General features: G+C 48.6%; 1 protein-coding gene across 4 annotated transcripts in view; it reads left to right on the top strand.

Annotated features, from left to right (window-relative positions):
* The first annotated feature begins 707 nt into the window (after window positions 1–707).
* The window catches only part of Wdtc1 (WD and tetratricopeptide repeats 1), a 66,497-nt gene continuing 51,288 nt past the window's right edge, over window positions 708–15,916 (top strand). Inside the window, exons 1-2 of one of the 4 annotated variants that reach the window (XM_059255117.1) lie at window positions 708–920; window positions 1,264–1,424. The gene's annotated coding sequence lies outside the window, so the exon portion shown is untranslated. Of the gene's footprint in view, window positions 921–1,263; window positions 1,425–13,445; window positions 13,828–13,946; window positions 14,319–14,562; window positions 14,699–15,916 lie in introns of those variants that run through there. The other 3 variants (XM_059255119.1, XM_059255118.1, XM_059255120.1) reach the window with 3 other exon arrangements.

The raw sequence follows: 15,916 nt of genomic DNA, 5'->3' as shown, positions 1-15,916 counted from the left end.
ATCAAGGCTAACATCACCTATGACAACGGTGGGCAGCATGTGCTCCTAACAAGATGTGAAGAGCGGAGCACTTCCCACCACAACCTCAGGGAGACAGAGGCAGGAGGATTGCTTGGATCGTGCCTGACTGGGATAGGTCATTCAAACACTTTAAAGTTACATGCTTTGAAGCTGGGAAAGAATAGTTGGAAAGGAACCGATCAGTAAGATTAAAGGCAGAGGAAACCTATCATTTGGGTTGAAAGTAGCCTGCTTGGGAAATCTGCCAGCTAACTTGAAATTCTCCCAGTTCCTTAGACTCCATTGAAATTTTCTTTTTCTTTTGTTGTTGTCTCGAGATTTGAACCCACGGTTTCCAGCATGCAAGCAACTCATTTTGCCGTTGAGCTTACTCTCTACCTGAGAGACACCCCAGCCCTGGCTGTGTACTTTTTATATAATTCCTTCAATGAGGTTGCTGGAAGTCCGGGGGACTAGAGTGGCCTGCCTGACTCAAATCGAAGGTTGGGTCTCGGGGCTTTATCTTGTGGACCACAGAAGTCTGTGCAGCAAGGGTGTGGACGGATTGCTCAGTGACTCAACCAGTGTCACACAATCCTACTTCCTGATGTCTTCGGCCAGCTCCTCCCCCACCCAATTCCCTTTCCGCTCTGACAGAAATTACATCACAAGCCCTGGTTGGGTGTGGTCAAACCCTCCTGTAAATCTTTGTATCCAGCGGGCCATAGGGGAGGATCTTAGATTGGAGGTCAGCCTTGGCTACATGGAGAGTTGGAGGCCAGCCTGAGCTACATCGAGACTCGGTCTTGAGAAAGCAAATCAATCCAACGTGGTGGTGAACGCCTGACTCATGATCCCAGCACTAAGGAGGCTGAGGCAGGAAGAATCAACACAAGTTCGAGGCCAGCCTGGGCTACATAGTGAGTTCGAGGCCAGTCTGGGTTACAAAAGTGTAGCCTACTCAAAAAAACAAAAACTAGAACCCCCCCCCCCCCCATACACACACACACAAAAAAAAAACCCTCACCAAAACAAACAAGCAATTGACTAGAGATGGTCACCTCCAAGGCCCATCCTCCCACCGCTACATCTCAGCCTGTTAAGCCTTCTTTAGAGGCTCTTAGCCACACCCACTAAAGGAGGGGTGGAGCCACCTTTCAACTCCTCCTGGGTGGGACGGAGATCCCTAGCCTGGAAATAGCTGGGGTGGAGCCTTTTGTAAAACCTTGCGAAGCCTTGCCCTCTCTCCTGTTTGCTCACCAGCCCCTCCCACCCCCGTGAGAAGAATCCAGTCCATTGGTGGGGAAAAGGGACTCTGGGGCAGAAAAAGAGGGGTCTTCAAGACCGAGCCAAGTTTTCGTGACATCAAGAGAATTGTCAGCCTCTCATCGGCGGGGCCTTCACGGAGCCACAAATATGTCCAGGTCAGAAGCCCGGGTTGGGTTGGGGAGTGTGGGGGGTGGTAAGAAAAATGGAGCAGGTTTGTTGTGGGAGATGTGAGAAGAGGTATTGTTATGTACTTTCCCTACTAGTAATAGTAGCAGAGTTCATTCCCCGCTGAAAGCTGTTGTCTGTATCTATAACTTTAATCCCTTTGTGGAAAAGCAAATGGTTAGCATTATGGAACGACACGTTCGCCGGAACCTGCCACCACAGCATCTCTGTATTAGTATTCTTGTTTTATTTATTCATTTATTTAGGTTGGTTTTGTTTTGGTTTGGTTTGGTTTTGGTTTTTCGAGAGACAAAGTTTCTCTTTGTAATGCTGGCTGTCCTGGAAATTACTCTGTAGACCAGGCTAGCCTCGAACTCACAGAGATCCGCCTGGCTCTGCCTCCCGAGTGCTGGGATTAAAGGCGTTCACAACCGTCGCCCGGTGAGGTCCCTATTTGTGTGTGTGTGTGTGAGTGATGCTAGGGATTGAACTCTGGGTTTGTGCTGTAGGAAAGGCATCTATCAACTGAGGACCATCTTTTGCTCTTGGATTTTGTTTTCATTTGTTTTTTGGTGTGTGTGTGTGTGTGTGTGTGTGTGTGTGTGTGTGTGTGTGTGTTTTGTTGTCGTTGAGACAGAGTGCTCTCTCTCTGTAGTTTTGGTTAGCCTGGAACTCATGGATTCTCCTCTTGCCTCTGCCTCTATCTCCTGACTGTTGGGATTAAAATCGTGCACCACCACATCTGGCCTGTTTTGTTGAGACTGCGTATCACTAAGTAGCGTTAAACATGCAGGTTCCACCTGCCTCTCCCTCCTGAGTGGTGGGATTAAAGGCATGTGCTACCACTCCTGGCTCCTTACGCTCCTTAATACTCTTAAGTATTTGGATTTTTAAACTGGATATGTAGCTGCATGCCTGTAATCCTGACATTCCAGAGTGGAGTCAGGAAGAAATCAAATTCAAGGCCATCTCTCTCTCTCTTTAAAACATTTTATACCTGGTGGTGGTGGTGGTGGTGCACGCCTTTAATCCCAGCACCTGGGAGGCAAAGCCAGGCGGATCTCTGTGAGTTCGAGGCCAGCCTGGTCTACAGTGCAAGATCCAAGACAGGCACCAAAACTACACAAAGAAACCCTGTCTCGGAGAAAAAAAAAAGTTCAAGGCATAACAGGACATGGTGGCCCACATCTTTAATCCTATCGCTCAAGAGGCAGAGGCAGGTGGATCTCTTGTAAAGGTCAAGGCTAGCTAGAAGGCCTTGTCTGAAAGAAAGGCAGAGGTACGGGGGAGGAGACAAGAAAAGAATTAGATACTGTGGTACCCACTGCCTTGTCCTGCTGAGGACTGCTTTTAATAGAGTTTCTTGTGTTTCCATATAAATTTTAGGCTCCCCACCCCCAGTGAAGGGTGTCACTGGAATTTAGGTAGGGTTAGGGTTAGGGATTTGACTGAATTGTAAGTCATTTTAGGCAATACAGCCATTTCCACAATTGAGCTGCTGATCCGTGGGTATAGGAGGTCTTTCAGTCTTCACTTTCAACTGTCTTAACCCATGTAGTGAAATGTTGGCCACAGTTTTGTTATTGCATTGACATATCTTCTATTCCTAGTTTCTTCCAGGATTTTGTCATGATTATGGAACTTCATTTTAAAAAAGCCTTTCCTGTGACTATGAAAGGTTTCCATGTAGTCCAGGCTGCCCTCTGCCTCCCAAGTGCCGGCATTAAAGGCCTACACCATGGTGCCATCTTTAACCCTGCCTGCCCTCTCTTGATTTTTTGAGATACATCTCATGTAGCCCAGGCAGGAATCAGACTTGCGGAGCATCCAAGGATGACCTTGAACTTCTGATCCCCCCATCTGCTGAGAATACAGACCTTTGGCAACACACCTGGCTTTTTTGGTGCTGCTAGGCAAACACTCTACCAGCTGAGCTACATTTCCAGAATCCCTCACCCTTTTAAAGGTTGTCTTAAAGCCGGGCGGTGGTGGCGCACGCCTTTAATCCCAACACTTGGGAGGCAGAGACAAGGCGATCTCTGTGAGTTCAAGGCCAGCCTGGGCTACCGAGTGAGTTCCAGGACAAGCTACAGGGAAACCCTGTCTCGAAAAGCCAAAAAAAAAAAAAAGGGGGTTGTCTTAAATCCTAGCAATCCTCCTGCCTCAGCTTTTATAGTGTAGGATTACAGGCATGCACTAGCATGCCTGGTTGTTTAGAGGATTTTTGGACATCTCACTTTCCATGTCATTTTTCTCAGCGGGTTTGACAAATGTATGGATCCTGTTTGTTCTTTGGGGCCCCAGATGACCAGGCACGGTGATGTCACTTAAACTATGCAAAAATCCCGTCTCTCCCCACCTTCCCACGTACACCAGGAAGCACTCTGAGTTTGCCAGGATTGGCAGCTGCAGTATAACTGGGACGACTTAGTTCTTTTTTTAGTTCTCCTGGACTGTAACAGGAATGCCCCTTACTAGGTAGCAAGCAGACACAGGGTGGGCCAAAAGCCGTCTTGTCACAGTCACTATGAGCAACTTTGTGAGACCTTGCCTCACACTAAAATAGAAAAGAGGGACTGGAGAGATAGTTCCCAGCACTTCCATTGGGCAGCTCATAACTCCAGCCCCCGGAGATCTGGTGCCATCATCATCTGACCTGGACATCCACATACTCGGCATACATTCACACAGACACATATATGCATGTAATAAAATAAACTGCCAGGGTGGTGGTGGTGGTGGTGGTGGTGGTGGTGGTGGCAGTGGTGGTGGCAGCTGTGCCTTTAATCCCAGCACTCGGGAGGCAGAGGCAGGCGGATCTCTGTGAGTTTGAGACCAGCCTGGTCTATAGAGTGAGTTCCAGGACAGCCAGGGCTACACAGAGAAACCCTGTCTCAAAGGAAAAGATAAATAAATAAAATACTTTTTAAAAAAAGTAAAGCCGGGCGGTGATGGTACACGCCTTTAATCCCAGCACTCGGGAGGCAGAGCCAGGCGGATCTCTGTGAGTTCGAGGCCAGCTTGGGCTACCAAGTGAGTTCCAGGAAAGGCACAAAGCTACACAGAGAAACCCTGTCTCGAGAGGAAAAAAAAAAAAAAAAAAGTAATAATAGGGCCAGATAGATGGCTCAGTGGTTAAGAGCACAGGCTGCTTCCAGAGCAGTCCATTTCAATTCCCAGCATCCACATGGTGGTTCACAAGCATTTGTAACAACAGTTCCAGGGAATCTGACACTTGCTTCTGGCTTCCTTGGGCACCAGCCACATATGGGGTACCCAGACATACATGCAGGCAAAACACCCAAGTGCATAAAATGAAAATAAATAAAACAGGAATGAAAAGGTTGAGGGTTCAGCTCAGTGGTAGAGTACTTGCCTTGTATGTGCTAAGGTGGGAATTCAATGCACTGCCCCCCCCCCAAGACCCACTGCTTCCTGAGGAACTTTGTGGTTACCACCACTAATTTAGACACACAGAGCCCTTTCAGTTGTATTTTTTTGTTTTATTTGTTTTTTGTTTGTTTTGTTTCTTGTTTTTTGAGACAGGGTTTCTCTGTGTAGCCCTGGCTGTCCTGGAACTTTCTCTGTAGACCAGGCTGGCCTCGAACTCAGAGATCCACCTGCCTCTGCCTCCTGAGAGCTGGGATTAAAGGCGTGCCACTACCTCCCGGCAGCTCTTTCAATTCTTAAGCCAGAGCTCCAGCAGCACTTTTGCTTGTCATTCGCGTCATGAATTTCCGGCCGCCAGCAGCCAGGAAAGAGATACTGCTTCATCTTGGTACAACGGATCGCCTCTGAGGCGTCCTGAAAAACACCCTTCCTGTGTCTGTTCCATCAGTCTGCTCTCAGCGTTCAGTCACTCATTCCTCCAGTCTAGCCTGCCTCGTAATTCTCCCAGATCTGCCCACGTCTACCCGTCCTCTGTCCCCTTTACCAGGTGACCTTCCTCTTTTGCCTGGGTCACTGCATTAGTTTCTCTGTCAGCTTTCCTGCCTCCCGTTTGGTCCATGCTGTTCAGTGTCTCCATTGGATAATCCAAGTGATTGGTCTGTGGCTCAAATGGCCTGAGACGCAGTCCATAATATGGCTTTATAAGGCCCTTCCCATCTGGCCACAGCCTCATTTTCAACCACACTCTGCTCTGCCTGGTTAAACCAGTTCCCCAAATCCGCTCATGGTATTTCTTTGCCTGGAAACCTTGCTTCTGCCAATCCTTCTGGTTTCAGCCTGGATACCACTTTCTCCAGGAAGCCCTTAGCTCTTCTGCTTTACCAGCCTGACTGAAGAAGCCTTAGTAAGAGGCTGGAGAGCTCCTTAGACTGGGCACGTTGGTTCACTCTTGGAATCCTAGCTTTTGAGATGCTGAAGCAAAGGATCACAAAGACTGGGCCGGGATACACAGTTACTTCCAGGCCAGTCTGGGATACAGGTCATGGCCCGTGTGGTGCTTAGGACCCCAAGGCTGGGGAAGAGAACTCTGACCTTCAAGCCGCGATCACATGTCACTGCTGTTTTTTACATCTGTATATTAACAATGGAGTGGATGATGATGATGATGTAATCACTCCCATTTTATTGATGAAACTCGGAGGCTAAGGAGAAAAATGCCATGCTGCAGGTAGTGTCACTCAAAGTGATGGAGGTGGGGCCTGAGCTCCAGACCTCTTGATTCAGAGGCTCGCATGTTTTCACTCCCCAGATTTTCTGGGTGGCTCCAGGTTTGAGATGGGTCTTTAGGAGCAAGAGGCATCCGAGGAAATGATTGAATCAGTGGCACCCACAGGGGAATGGAAGAGATAACTTGAGAGCCTTCCAGGCTGAGGGAACCCTCTGGTTCTATCTACTAAGGATCTTTTTTTAATTTTTAATTTTAATTTTTTTATTTTTTAAAAAAGTCTTGTGTTTGGGTGTTTTGCCAGTGTGTATGTCTGTGCATCACATGCATGCAGCACTTACCAAGTCCAGAAGAGGTCATTGGATCCTCTGCAAATGGAATTACAGTTGTGAGCTGCCATGTGGGTGCTGGGGTTAAACTAGGTCTTCTGGAAGAGCTGGACTCTAACCACTGAGCCACCTCTCCAGCACTAATCCTCTGTTCTGTACTCCCTGTGTTGAAGCTGTCTGGATCATATCTTTGTCAGCTGTGCTGGCTGGGTTTCTGTTGACTTGACAGGAGCTGGAGTCACTTTGGAAGAGGGTATCTCAACTGAGAAAATGCCCCCACCAGACTGGCCTGTGGGCAAGCCTGTGGCATGCTTTCTTTTTTTTTTTTTTTTTTTTTGGGTTTTTCAAGACAGGGTTTCTCTGTGTAGCTTTGTGCCTTTCCTGGAACTCACTTGGTAGCCCAGGCTGGCCTCGAACTCACAGAGATCCGCCTGGCTCTGCTTTCTTGATGATTGATATGGGATGGTCCAGCTCACTGTGGGTGCTGCCACCCCTGGGCTGGTGGTCCTGGGTACTATAAAAAAGCAAGTTGAGCAAGCCCGTAAGCAGCACCCGTCAATGGCCTCTGCATCAGCTCCCGCCTCCAGGTTCCTGTCCTGACTTCCCTCAGTGATGGGAGAGTGACCTGAAAGCTGTAAGGTAAAATAAATCATTTTCCCCACAGTTGCTTTTTTTTTTTTTTTTCCTCCCCAAGGAGACAGAGTTTCTTTGTTGTAACAGCCTTGGCTGTCGTGGAACTCGCTCTGTAGACTAGGCTGGCCGCCAGCCCCTGCCTCCCAAGTGTTGGGATTAAAGGCATAGGCCACCACCATACAACACAGACCTAGATGAGTATTTTATCTTCATAGTGCAACCTGAGGCTCATAAAATTAGATAGCTTTCTCTGAACTGTTCAGGACCCTGGAGTCAGGGACTTTGGAGATCTGAGCTGTTCCCAGACTGTTAAGGCAGGGCTCATGACTTTCTACCTTCTGACACTTCCAGAAGAAGATAAATCAAACCAGGAACCTAGTAGAGGAGGCATCCGTCAAGCTGCAGGCCAGATTTAAGGACAGGAGACTTTTGAAATAGAAGTTATGGCTCCACTCAGTGCTGCCACAAAGCCCTGGTCTTATGGATGCAGAAGGTGAGAGGTGACTGGTCAGGAAACACCCTGGAACATTCTCTAGAAGAGTCAGCATTAAAGTGTTGCCCACGTCTTGTGTGGGGATGGTAGTCAGAGTGGGGAATCTCATGGCTTCCAGACTCCCTGACCAAAGGTTTGTCTGCAAGGAGAGACAGTGTTCATAGTCAACCACTAGGTGGCACTGTGAAAGGAGGGCACACCAATTACCCTATTAGAATCTCTGAATTACAAGGGATTTCAAATCAAGAATCATAAACTGTTTTTTGTGTTTGCTTTTTTTTTTTTTTTTTTTGTGTGTGTGTGTGTGTGTGTGGCTTGTTGGTCTTTGTTTATTTGAGATATGGTCTTACTCTGCAGCCTAACCTGGCCTCAGATTCACAGCAATCTTTCTGCCTCCATCTCCTAAGTGATAGAATTGATGTCATGTGCCGCCATCCCCAGCTTAAAACTCCTTGTTTTATAGAAGGGATGTGAGGTCCAGAGAAAGTCATCCACACCACTCACTTTTGTGACTGGACCATTCAGAGAGACCCAGATTGTTCTCATTTTGGTGTATCTACCCATCAGTGCCCATTAAACCACATCTACAAATCCCTTCCCATTCACTCTTGGTGCAAGCCTGTTGACGTCACTGGGATCTTTCAGAGCCTCAGTCTTTTGTTCACAGAATAAAGGATTGGGCTATATATTTGAGTTGTTAAGAAGGCTGACACTTTCGGGCGGTGGTGGCGCACGCCTTTAATCCCAGTAATCGGAGGCAAAGCCAGGCAGATCTCTGTGAGTTCGAGGCCAGCCTGGACTACCAAGTGAGTTCCAGGAAAGTCGCAAAGCTACTACACAGAGAAACCCTGTCTCAAAAAACCAAGAAAAAAAAAAAAGATTAAGAAGGTTGACACTAGCCACAATTTAAATAAATTAAAATTAATTGAAATTTAAAATTTGGTTCTCAGTCTCAGCACTCAAGAGGCAGAAGCAGGCAGATCTCCAAGTTCAAGGCCAGCCTGGTCTACAGAGTGAGTTCCAGGACAGCCAGAGCTACAGAGACACTCTGTCTTGGAAAAAAAAAAATCAGTTCTCAGCTATATTTCCATAGCAGGCAGAAAGTTGTGGGCAGTAACTATTATACTGCACAGCAAAAGTGCAGAACATTTCCAGTATGGAGGGATTGTATCAGACAGCATTGTACTAGTATTTAAGGAGCTTCCAATCTCATCCTGTGTCCTAGGCACCGTTAGAGGGTGAAAGATTAAATACATAAGGTTTTCCAGCTCTCAACCTGAGTTCCTTTTTGAGACAGGGTCTTATGTATCAGGCTGACCTTGAATACACTATGTAGGCAAGCCTGACCAAGCTGCTCCTCAATCCTTTACCTCCCAAGTGGGATTACAGATGTGCATCAGCCTGTCCAGCCTCTCTTGTTATTTTGTCTTTTTTTTTTTTTTTTTTTTTTTTTCCAGAGCTGAGGACCAAACCCAGGGCTTTGCACTTGCTAGGCAAGTGCTCTACCACTGAGCTAAATCCCCAACCCCCCAGCCTCTCTTTATATGCACATTCCCACCAGCTTTCTCTACAGGCAAACCTTCCTATCCCTGTATTACTTTACAGCTCAGAGTCTTCACCTGTGACTGTCTGACTTGGTCCTCCTGATAAGTCCCGTGTTTTCTCCCCCACCCCCCAGCTGAAGCCCAGGGCTCAGGCTTGTTCAGTACACCACCACTGAGTGACTTGGTCCTCCTGATAAGTCCTGTGTCCTCACCCCCACCCTCCAGCTGGAGCCCAGGGCTCAGGCTTGTTCAGTACACCACCACTGCGCCACGCCGTCCAGGCCACATCCTCCCTGGTTTGTACAGATGTTACAGACTTGGAGAGCTACGGGTTCGAGGAACATCAGTCACTCCTTCCGCTTCCTCGACTCATAGGAAGCATGGCCTTCGTGCTCAGAGTGGCTCACAATGCTGTAGCTTCCTTCAGTAGTGCCAATCATCAGGCCGTACAGCCACGTAAGTGGCAGGTGATCGTCCATTAGTGAGTCCCGAAATCAGTTTAGTGAGCCAGTGCCAATACCTCACAACAGAAGTGGAAAACGTGGTGCCCAGGGAATAGTGAGAACGCGCACTGGCCTGTGAAATGGATTCAGTTACATGCCTGCATGTATATTCCAATGCCAGGCATGATGTAACATGGCTTTCTTCCTCTGTAAGATACTGTCCAAGAAGTAACCTGAGTTGGATCCCCAGAACCCATGTAGAGGTAGGAGGACAGAACTGACTTCACAAAGTTCTTTTCTGGCCCCCAATTCTGGTCCCCAAAGGTGCACATTGCCATGAGCCCCCATCACCCTCTCTCTCTCTCTCTCTCTCTCTCTCTCTCTCTCTCTCTCTCTCTCTCTCTCACACACACACACACACACACACACACTCACACACACACGATTTTTAAAAAGCCCACCAAGGTGAGTCCCGGGAGATGGCTTATTTGTAAAAGCACTTACTGTGTACACCATAACCTAAGTTTGATCCCTAGAACCCACATACAAAGCCAGATGTGGTAGTGGTACACACATCTGTCATCCCCACACTCCTACTGTGAGATGGGAGGCAGAGACAGGAGAGTTAGCCCAAAGTTAGTACTCCAGCTTGCCTGGCCCTACCTCAAAACAAGGTGGAAGGAGAAAACTGACTCTCAAAAGGTTGTTCTCTGACCTCTACATGCTCCCCGCATGAAATACATAATTAATTTTAAAAATTGAGACGGATAGCACTGAAGAATAGCACCTGGGTTTGACCTCTGACCTCCATGTGTGCACACACATGCATACATTATACATACACATACAAAGGAAAAATAGTTTTTGTAGAGGGAATGGTGGGATACATCTACAATCCCATCACTTGGGAGATCCAGACCGAAGGATTCAGAAATCAAGACCAGACTGGGTCACATGAGACCCTGTCCAGAAAGACAAAAGAAATAGCCAGGCATGGTGGCTGAGGTAGGAAGATTCTCACAAACTTGAGGGTAGCCTGAGCACCATGTAATGAGTTCTGGACCAGCCTGGCTTACACGGAAAGGCCCTGTCTCTCTCTCTCTCCCCTACCTCCTAAGAAACGAAACAAAACTCAGATCTGGGGAACAAGATTGGTGAATTCTTTTCACATAGCTAAGTAAGGTTTTCAAGGAATGTAGATCAGTAAGATAATGGAAGAATTCAGTGCAGGCAATGATCAGGAGTTCTTCTGCCCCACACCAGCAGTCTGCAGCTCAGAGTTTGGGCCCCTGGACAACAAAGGGCTTTAAGTGACTCACTTAACTAGACTAGGCCAGTTTTCTGGGTCAAATGAGGGACTAGCATAAAGGGTCTCAAACCTTTACTAATGGTGAGCTAGATTTACTCCTTTTTTTTTTTTTTTTTTTTGGATTTTTTGAGACACGGTTCCTCTGTGTAGGCTTAGCTGTCCTAGAACTTGCTTTGTAGACCAGTCTGGCCTCAAACTCAGAGATCTGGCCTCTGCCTCCCAAGTAGCAGGTATTAAAGGCATGTGCCACCAGGCCTGGCTAGATTTATTCTTTTTTTGTTTGTTTGTTTGTTTGTTTGTTTGTTTGAGACATGGTTTCTCTGTGTAGTTTTGGTGCCTGTCATGGATCTCATTCTGTAGACCAGGCTGGCCTCAAACTCACAGAGATCCGCCTGGCTCTGCCTCCCAAGTGCTGGGATTAAAGGTGTGTGCCACTGCCGCCCAACTGATAGTTGAGTTCTTGTGACTTCTTTTTGCTATTATAGTAGAGCTGGAAGGAGCATCCTTGGCTGTTTGTGTCTCCTTGTGCCCATGTAAAACCGTTGTGTGGTGTTAGAATTGCCAGGTTGTTCCTGGATGTGGTGGTGCACATCTTTAATCTCAGTTGGAGACCAGGCTGGCCTCGAACTCACAGAGATCGGCCTGGCTCTGCCTCCCAAGTGCTGGGATTAAAGGCGTGCTCCACCACCGCCCGGCCTCCATATTTCTTATCTATGCTCTACCATGTGGTGGTACCTTTTTTCAGCACAGCATGTTCATCTCCTGCTTCCTCTGCATCTTGCTGTCGACTCCTTGTGACTTTGCCCTTCTTCCCAGAGTCCTCACACTTTGGCTCATCCACCTAATGTCTTCCTGCCTAGCTATTGGCCAGTCAGCTTTTTATTAAACCAACCAGAAGGCGCCTTGACAAAGACACATCTTCACAGTGTACAGAATGATTATTCCGTAACACATGGGTGGCACTACCCACCGTGAACTGTGTCCTCCTTGGCCCTCTCACATCAACTATTAATCAAGAAAATGTCCTACAGGCTTGCCCACGGGCCAACCTAGTAGGAGTATTTTCTCAGTTGAGGTTCCCCTTCCCCAGTGACTCTGGCTTATGTGAAGTTGACAAAATACTAGCCAGCACAGAGTAAGAGTATTATGTATCCTTTCTAATGTAAATCTAATAAATTAGTGTGTGTGACTGTATATGTGTATACATACAAATACATATATGTGAACTATATATGGAGACAGCATGTGACCAAGCCTGGGGGCTCCAGTGAATACCAGTCAGAAAATAAGCAGTAGTTACTGTGGTTATTATTACTTCCAGTTCCTTGCCATCAAACATTCATTCTGACAACAAATATATACTGTCACAGCAATGCCACCCACTCCCTCCCTTGTCATTTCTGCGACCTTGTCACCTAGAACAATCCCCTATTAAAATAATGAGGATTACCAATGGATTAGAATGATCTAGGTTTTGATGCCAAACTCTGCCACTTCTTAGCCCGGTGATTGTGGGAGTGTGGTTTAATCCACTGGAAACACTTAATCTCCCTTGGAAGATGTAGGATAAATATTAGCTACTTTGTAGCTTTCTTAACCCAGTCACCCTAACCAAGGCTGCAGCCTGAAGCTAGAGATGTCCAGGCCTTCTAGTCTCAATGTCTATGGTTTTGTTTTGTTTGAGACAGGTTCTCACTTTGCAGCCCCAGCGGGGCTGGAACTCACTAGCCTCCACTAGTACAGATCTGATTTGCCTCTCCTTCCCAGGTACCGGGATTTAAAGGTAACACCACACCCAACTGAGATAGATCAATCCGTCTATCTATCTATCTATCTATCTATCTATCTATCTATCTATCTATCTATCTATCTACCTACCTACCTACCTACCTACCTACCTATCTATCTATCTAGCTCGCTAGCTAGCTAGCTATGTGGGAAAGATCACAACCTTTTTAGGAGAAGAGCAGTGAAAGCTGAGCTGAATTCACAAGGGGTAGGTTCTTCTCCAAATGGAAAGAAATCGTTAGACTAATTCACACGTGATTTGAACAGAAATGGGCAAAAAAGACACAGAATGATACACATGAAACCAACACTCTAAGCACTAAATATTTGTATCTAGTCCTTGATGGTAAGCTCTGCCTGGTTTCAATCCCTGTTTTCTTATCAGCTATGTGACCTTGGGCTAGAAGCTTTGAACTTCTTTATGCTTGTTTTCTCTTTTGTAAAACACAGAAACAATTGTACCTGTCAAAGGGACCATACAGTGAAAATAAAAGTGTTATTAATTGGACGTTGGCCTACCATGTACCACCCTAAGTGATGTTGCCTCTTCTCAGAAGGTAATGACAATGTTTTTGAGTTGAAGCTCCTGGTCTCTCTACCTTGTTATCCTTAGTGCCTCCCTTGTCACCTTGGGAACTTCCTTAGAGAGGAGGGTGTCTCCGCTCTGATCTGGGACTCCACAGGCTTTTGAGAACAGCAGGGACTCGTATTAGGTGGACCCTGTCTGCCATCAATCTGCATTCCTAGAGCATGTGACTGACTACTGCAGGCCACCCAACGCAGGAACGATTTTCTTTTATCCTCTTCCTTCCGGATCTGGAAAATTCCAGCATGGAATGTGCTATTTCAGCAGCCCCCTAGAGTGGGAAGGAGTAGGCTGAGGCTCAGGGAGGACTCTGGGTCTTAACCTGAGGTGTTCCCTAATTGACTCGATCAGGGGCAGTTTTGACGAGCCCTTAGAGGGGCTGTGCTGGACTCTGGGCGAGCATATGGTATTGGGTCCCAGAAAAGGTGTGAAGAGAGCATTTTATCCGGCAATGGGATGGGAGGTGCGTCCAGGTAACTAATGGTAACCGGGCGGGGCAAGCTCACGCTGCAGGAGCTCCGCGATGGCGAAAAACTACGACTCCCATGATACTCCAGGGCTGAGTCTGGCTTTCCCGCCCGCCCACAGGCCGCCGTTCCCGCGAGCGGTGAAGCCGATTGGCCCCTGCGGAGCGGGGGCTTCCCCGCTAGCAGGTTAGTGGGCGCCACCGGCAGCAGACGTTGACCGGGCGCGCGATGGGGGGGCAGGGAGGACTGGGGCCCGCGCTCACTATTCTGGAAACTGCCGGGCGCCATCGCCGTAGCGTAGCCGCCGACCGTGTTGCGCGGGGCGGGCGCGGAGACTGCGTGGCGCAGGCGCAGTGCGTGGCTTCTCCTGGGTCCCCAGACAGCTGGAGGAGATAAACAGAGGAGGAGGAGGGAGGGGAGTGCGTGTGTGAGAGCGCGCGAGGGAGTGTGAGTGTGTGTGAGCGCGGGTGTGAGGCGGTGCGCAGGGGCGGGCGGAGGCGCTGTCCGGCCGCGGCCAGGCGCCGGGCGGGGAGCATGGGAAGAGGCTAGAGCTGCCCGGGTCCCCAGCCCCCTTCCCGGGATCCGCGCCCCTGCTCCCGGGAGAGGGGCCGGGCCCCCCGGACCGACATGGGCTCCTGAAGTTGCTCCGCTGCTCGTCCCAGGAAGAGACCTGACAGGTACGGGTCGCCGCCGCCCGGTCCCCGCCGCGGGCGCCGAGTCGGGGACGGGCTCCTGCAGCGCCAGCACCCGGGCCGCCCGCTCTGGGCCGGCTCCCGTGCTGGGGGCCTGAGCTCGACCGTCTCGGGACTTCGGGGTGTCCCGAGAAGGGGGCAGGCCTCGGCGGCGAGGAAGGGCAGAGTGGGCCGGGGGTGGGAGGCTAGCAGAGAGCTGGCTGGGAGGTACAGAAGGCTGTAGGGGTCCCGGAGGCTCCACCGGGGCAGAGGTGGAAGTCGTCCTATCACGGGACTTTTATTATTTATTTTTTTGCCGAGTTTTTGACATCTGATCTGCCGCTGAAGGCACTCAGGAAGAAAGAGGCAGGTGGAAGTTTCGAGAGGTCAGTGACCTGACCTGCTCTTTCCGTGTCTCTGCCTCTCCCTCTAGCTCTCTGTCTCTGTTTCCCCCTTCTCCTCTCCCTCCTTCTCCCTCGTGTGTGTGTGTGTGTGTGTGTGTGTGTGTGTGTGTGTGTGTGTGTTCAGGCTTCTGGCAGCCGCAGATGCCTTCAGTGGCTCATCCTGGCACCAAACTGAACTTTGCCAAGGTGTTTGCATCATCGACTGTAGCGCCCAGTACAAAAGGTCTCCGTTTGGGAGTGGGCTGTTAGTACCCACTTCAAAGGGTAAATAGGTGTAGAGATAGAGAAACTGCAAATCAGCAGGATCCCTTCCTGAAAAGCTTTAGTGGAGCCCCCTCCCGCCCCCCACCCCCCAAGTCCTGTGGTTGGATGGAGTTACTTGGTGACTTCTGATTTGCTCTCCACTGCAGGTGCATTACCACGACTTCTAGAAAGCAGGTATGAGGGTTACGGCTCGTCTTAGCAGCTGAATGTATTTCTCGGGAAGGTCTCCGATTTTCTTTTTCTTTTTTTTTTTTTTTTTTGGTTTTTCAAGACAGGGTTTCTCTGTGCAGCTTTGCGCCTTTCCTGGAACTCGCTTTGGAGACCAGGCTGGCCTTGAACTCACAGAAATCCGCCTGCCTCTGCCTCCCGAGTGCTGGATTAAAGGCGTGCGCCACCACCGCCCGGCGTCTCCGATTTTCTTAAATCACTTGAGGTGTAATGTATTGGTGGAGCAACTTGAAAGTTTTGTTCTCAAGTATGGTGACTGCCGCTTTTCCATTCCTTCCAAGGATGGGGTGGATGATTGGGATAAGGTGTCAGAAAAGTGTTCTTTTTTGTGTGTGCCTTTTTAAAACAAGGTCTCATGTAGCCCAGGCAGGCCTTGGAATCATCATGTAGTTCATGCTAGCTAGCTTTAAACTCTATTTTCCTGCCCCCGCCTCCCAAATATTGGGGTTATAATGGTATAATGTCATTACACTTGGCCCATGTATAACAGCCCTGGCTGTCCTGGAACTCACTCTGTAGATCAGGGTGGCCTCACAGAGATCTACCTGCCTCTGCCTTCTGAGTGCGCCACAAGTGTTCCTTTCTAAACAAAGCCTGCCAGATCTCTGAGTTTGAGGCCAGCCAGGGATACATAGACCTAGCCTCAAAAAACAAACAAACAAACAAAAAACCCAAAAACAAAACCCGAGTATAAATAAATAAACAAAA

The sequence above is a fragment of the Peromyscus eremicus genome, chromosome 2 (assembly GCF_949786415.1).
Source record: "Peromyscus eremicus chromosome 2, PerEre_H2_v1, whole genome shotgun sequence".
Classification (NCBI taxonomy): domain Eukaryota; kingdom Metazoa; phylum Chordata; class Mammalia; order Rodentia; family Cricetidae; genus Peromyscus; species Peromyscus eremicus.
This window is presented reverse-complemented; position numbering and strand designations above follow the sequence as displayed.